Genomic DNA, 6,328 nt, shown 5'->3' on the forward strand with positions numbered 1-6,328 from the left:
ATGATGACTACCATAAACAGCTAGCTCAAGAAAAAATTAAAGTCTGTGTTGTTTCTTTAGAAGAAGTCAGGATCTACAACTTGAGAGGGTAAAATTTTTGATGAATGCAATGGATTCTTTTACAAGGATGAGTAATACTGAGTTGGCTGAGAGGGTGAAAGAGGGAGAAACGAAAGACATGCAAGGAAAAAAGATGAAAGGAAGGAAAATAAAAGAAATATGCTCAGGAGTTTGAGATGTTTGAGAAGAGGTCAAAAGAATTGAAAGTCAAAGAATTGAGCAGGCACTACTAGAAAAAAGGCCTTGGACATCGAGTAAAAATTGATGTCTATGTAAAACAATATCTATGTCTTCGTGACTGATGTTAAAGATCATTTTACTTAAACATAAGTTTTTTCCCGATGTCAAATGGTAGCTCTGACTTCGGTTATATATATAACCGTTGTAAAAATAGGTTGTTTAACATCGATTCCAATAGGTGACAGTTATTACAAGTGTTCTGTAAACTCGCTTTTAATTAAATATATATTATTAATAGTATGTTCTAACATCAATTTTTTTATAACCGTTGTTAATATTTAAGTAGTAGAGTTCTATAACATCAGTTTTTTAACAGATTTTTGCATATTTACAAATGTTTTTTGTGATATTAGACAATATATTAACCAAAATACAAAAAAAACTTAATTCCCGATGCTGAACGAGTACATATTATGACCCAATTGAATTCAAGATCAACAAAAATAGTCTACTTTGCACAATTAACCCGAAAAATATTCTAACCCAAATACATCTATTATTCTAAACAAACTATTAGAGTAAAGTACTGGGCTTGTTATGAATCATTATATACTTCACAATATGCAACTCAGAATAGGACTTCAGTAGTACATAATGTCATATATTTGAATGTGCTGCTTCCATCATGTCCTGACAGGGTGACCAGATTTTAAATCATATCCCTCCAAAGTACAGTCAATGGTAAAATATCTCTCCAGTTCTCTTTCACCATACATTGTGATAGTCCATTTCTTAACCTGACATGCATTAAAGAAAATGCAAGCTGAGAAGTGTCTTACATAATGGCAATGATTTTACATTTAGCTAAAGGAAAATGCACAACACGAACACTAGTTATGCAGCATTAAAAATTCCTGCACAACCCGAAAAAATGACCGGTAATCAACCGTTGTTAGATAACCTCATTTAAGATCCTAGAAAAGAAAATATAATCCAAATGCAGCACTCTAGTTTGTAATTTTTCTATAACTATTATCTTAGATAACCTCATTTAAGATCCTAGAAAAGAAAATACCAGAATCTTCCTTCCTACCCAGAAGATTCAGAGTACTAACACAACCTTAAAAACAAACAACTTGCAACCTTAAAACACTTTGTGGTGTTTTTATAGTAAGGCATTTTAAGATATGAATTTGGTTATTTCTATAATAGCTGTGAAGACTTATTTTAATTATCAATGTGCTTAAAACTAGACAAGTTAAATTCTCTGCAAAAACTGAGAATCCTCAATTCCTGTTCAACCATTTATTGTATTGTCATTCTCGTGACCTTTTTAACCATGTATATCAGAAAACAGATCATGAAAAAGAGATGAACCTAAGTTTCTTGTACACGAGTTATCTATCTGAAAACTCACATGGACTATCATGTCATCTCCCAAGTCTTTTGATATAAAGGATCCTGCTTTAGGTCTTCAGTGTCACTGATATACACTTTCAGTTTTGAAATCTAGAGCTTACCAAATAGACTCAGTAAAAACCCAAAGCAGAGCATATTTATATCTTATTAGTTACAATAATAACATCCAACAAAACAGAGCATATTTAGAGCAATTACTCGACCATTATGCAGTTAAAAAAATTTAACAGATGGCCTAATTAGTTAATATAAGGAAAAATGAATGCAAATCACACATGTATAATTGCACATTGTTTTCCTTTCAATGACGGATAGAATCAATGTAAGAAAGGAAGAGAATGCAGATATATAAACCACTGAATCAAATTTAGCATATGATCATAAAAAATACTATATGAACTGTACAGCTGTAACTAAATATTACATCGATTTTAAATTATGAAAAGAAACCAGTCAGATTGACAGCTCACAGGTTGAGTCTGAATTAATCACTTAACCAACGGTAACATAAATACTCAAGTCAAAGTAAGGTCTTCCAATCTAAATGTTACAAGTACGAAGGCACATGATGCAGATGAGTATGAGAAAATGGAAGAGGGATAATTTCCCCTCCAAGCTACACAAGGATATGTAAATAATGCTACATCTGTGACAACATTTGTGGATACAACCTAAAAGTGTAACCTAAAACTACAATTAGCTTGTCCCCATGGTTGTTTAGTCGACAAGTCGACAAATCGAGCCCCTGGAATTGACTAGTCGAAAAGTCACCCGACTAGTCGTAAAAAGTCCTAAATAGTCGACAATATCCTATTTAGAGTAATTATAATATATAATATAAGTAAACATACTTCAAAATTATAGTTCAAATAAAAACTAATAGATAATAAGTTTAAATACCCAAAGTCAAACATCTCTAATCAAATAAAAACATAACTAAAGAGTCAAATCAACTAAACAAACACAATCATGCATCATAATCATCCATCTCGGAATCATCTCCATCCCCCTCTCCATCTCCCCCTTGAGTATTCTGCTCGGGTGGGACACCATAATCATCATCCACCAGTTTATTTTCTGCAAAAAATTATTTATTAAACTTAGTGGCAGTTGCAGGTAGAAGTGTAAGGATGAAACAAATGGATGAGCAAATGGAGGTGTAGACTGTATAGAAACAGTGAGCAAATGGACTGTAGAATTGTTTCTAATGCAGTGAATTTATGTGTAATAGACGTAATGGTGCCTGTGATGTAGTGAGTGTATAAAATCAATACAAAAACTGAAAATTTAAAGTGATGCAGAAAAATATTACTTAATATTTTAAAAGTTAAATCAAATAAAAGAAATTTTAAAGTGATTCAGAAAATTTTACTTGATATTTAAAAAGTAAAATAAAAAAAAGAAACTTAAAAAGTAAAATCAAATAAAAGAAACCAGAAAAAATTATAAAAACTATTTATAAAATATTTCAGTTTATAGGTTAAAAAAAGGATTAAAAAATAGGTTAAAATCATTATTTATATTAATAAAAATTATTTGGAAATATAAGTAGCTGGGAAAGTTTATATACGTGTAGTATACGTGTGTATAGACACATATATACACACAACCAGAGAAAGAAAAAAAGGAGATGAAGAAATAGATGGAAAGAGAAAGAAAGGAGAAAGAAAGAAAGGAACAAGGAGAAAGGAGAAAGAACTTACCGGAAATCGGAGATAGGAGAAGCTTCGCCATAGTTGTGCCGCTGCTGTGTTGGAGATGACATCTTATGGCCTCCGTTCTTATCTCTCTCCTTTTTTCTTCTTGTGTGGATCTAAAAAACCTAAGTTTTAACACACGAAACCTAATTTTTACTTAATTGGGCTGGGTACCGGGTCGGACTCGGGTCGGGTAGGGTCGGATCTGGGTAAAACCCATGGATGCCATAAACTATTAGTCGGGCTTTGACTTAATCTGTTGTGGCGACTGGTCGACGTGACAACAGTGCTTGTCCCTAAATAATAGTACATAATAGCTAGTTAATTGATATTAATTTCCCATGCATTTCCTCTGCATCAAAGCAAGGTACTACTCAACATATTTTGATATTTTAAAAAACTATCGTCTCCCTCCCTCCCTCCCTTGCTCCTTAGATGTGATGAGACTTCACTCTTTTTATCTCCCTCAAAACACAAAAATAACACACAACTTTAACATGTAATGGATGAGCTATTCATAACATTATTGTGTACCTCATCTTGCAAAAACAAGTTCATGTTCTTGGCGAAAAGAGGTTGCAAGTAACACAAGGCCTGGAATTACAAATGAAACAACAGAGCAAATGTATTACAAAATGCAAGGAAACAAATCAAAAATAGCCTCAACATTTGCCAAATACAATATGACGTATCTGACTCAAACTATTCCTGCAGGTCTAGTATAGCCGCTATTTTAAAATTTTTAACGTAAGGTAAGATCACAAACTAATGACATGACATGTTGTATTAACAAAAATAAACAAAATAGAACTATTACATAAACACTTATCCTAATGTAAAAGAATAATGCCAATATAGATAACTACCTCATGTTAGACAAATAGTAGTTAAGCGGCATTAACCTAGTCCAACCACAGGTGTCTGGAAATTGTTTAAGATAGTCAAGACAAGCACCATATAAGATTTTTACCCTTTAAAGAAAAAAAGATGTGATATAAAGAAAACATGACAACTTAGTAGCATTACATCTAAAATGGTTTGAATTAGCTTGCTTTAGTTTATATATCTTACAAATTAAGATAATTAAATAGTTGAAGATTTATCAAATGATTAATCCGTAAACACCAATCTATGATTAATCCGCAAACACCCATCTATGTGTATCTTGCTTCAAATTCCTAGTCAAGCTAATGTAACACACTTCCTGCTCCATCAATGATAACTCTTCCCTATTACAAAAAAGTCAAATTTAGTAGAAAAACTAACACTGGACTTTTTTGACCATTAGATATGTTGAACATAAACTTAGGAGTGCTAAAAACCATAATTTCACATCATATTTTTGAAAAACCTGTTGAACGAGAGTAAGGAAACTACTTAGCTTTGTTTAAGGTTAATGGAAAATTTAAGACAGCGCAAGTGAATACAAACTTGTTGAAGTTCAATAAACCTGCAAACCTGTTGACAAAGAAAAAAATGAGATTAAAAACCAAAATCAATAATAATTAGGAACTAAATCAAGATGAAGAATAAACAAAACCCAATCGAACAAGTAAACCAAGCCAATTTATTGAGAAATTAGGTTTACTCGAAGCTGGAGTTTGATTAATTGAAGGTGTTCTTTAATTTGGGTTCCAAATTTGGGGTTCATTTGGAACCCTAATTACTAAGATTGTAAGATGGTAATAGATATTGTGCGGTGGGGACATAGTAAGCGAGAGAGAAATGTGAGGGAGAACCAGAGAGATACCGGAGAGGGAGACCGGAGAGAGAGAGATAGAAAGATTGACGGGTGAGTGAGGTGAGAAAGACGGGAATGAGGTGAAGGAAGGGTGGAAATGAAGAATAGGTTTGGGAATGGGGGCAAATACTTCTGTTCTTAAGTGGAATAATTTGGAAAACTAGTTTATAACCCGTGTTTTGCACACGGGGATCTCAAAAATTATTTAATAAAATAAATAAATAAATTTATAATTCAAATTGAATAATATGATTATGAAAGATTAAATTATTTATATAATAAGTGTATTGTATCTACATATGATGATAAATTTATTTAAGAACTGTTTTCGTTACATATGTTATTTTTAAGTTATATATTTCATGAGATTATTTCTTTAAAAAGATCTGTTAAAATTTAAACTTTAATTCAAATTTGTATTAAAAACTTACCATAAGTAATACAATTCATATTTAAAATTATATTGCAAAGTTTCTATAATTAAAATGGGTCATAATAAGTACATGGATCTTTTATAAATCTAAATATGGATACCAAACCTAAAAATGGATAGTCCACTGGGTCAAATTAAAGTTAAAAATTATATCTGAACCAAAATATGGATAACAAACCTTAGGAAAGGGTTATCCAGCAATTTATAATATATAGATAATAATATATAGATAAGGGGGAAAGTAAGCGCCATTTATTTAGTTTTTTTAAAATTAATCATCAACAACAGTCGTAATTTTAGATCGATGTCTATGAAAATTCGACAACGGTTATATTATAAATCAATGTCTAATTCATGGTTCTCTTTTTTTAAAAATAAGTATCGACAATGGTTATTTTAACTACCGATGTCTAATATATGCAATAACATCATTTTAAAAATAACTAATGTCTATAAAAACTCTAGCATCGGTGTTCTGAGCAACCGATGTCTAAGGACCAGTGTTTATTGACAAAATTCTAGTAGTGAGGGTATCTCCTAATAGTGTATTTCTACACATCAAGACTCATATGTTATCAAGGTACCGAATCAACTATCTGGACAGTTCCACATTGGATGAATGGGTCAAGCTGGCAGGCTATAATAGGAACATAAATTATTGAAGAATTTGAGGTTCCAGTTAGACTCAAATATCTTTTTAGAGAATAACTAGGCTATGAGAAGTTCAGCTAGTCATGTAACTCAATTTTGAATGTAAGTGCAAGAATTTATAAGAACTGTACTTTGTAAATTTGTCTG

The 6,328-nt window shown here is 31.6% G+C and overlaps 1 long non-coding RNA gene across 2 annotated transcripts; it reads right to left on the minus strand.

The window, feature by feature from the left end:
* Nucleotides 1-1,760: 1,760 nt before the first annotated feature.
* Nucleotides 1,761-5,238, minus strand: LOC141678333 (uncharacterized). 2 transcript variants are annotated; one of them, XR_012557688.1, is made up of 4 exons: nt 5,107-5,238; nt 3,891-4,814; nt 3,363-3,652; nt 1,761-2,736 (listed from the first exon to the last, which is right to left on the minus strand). It is a non-coding gene; the product is annotated as an uncharacterized LOC141678333 (long non-coding RNA). The 2 variants fall into 2 exon arrangements; XR_012557687.1 differs by having other exon boundaries at nt 3,363-4,814.
* Between the last annotated feature and the right edge of the window lie 1,090 nt (nt 5,239-6,328).

Source organism: Apium graveolens, chromosome 8 (genome assembly GCF_009905375.1).
Source record: "Apium graveolens cultivar Ventura chromosome 8, ASM990537v1, whole genome shotgun sequence".
Lineage (NCBI taxonomy): Eukaryota > Viridiplantae > Streptophyta > Magnoliopsida > Apiales > Apiaceae > Apium > Apium graveolens.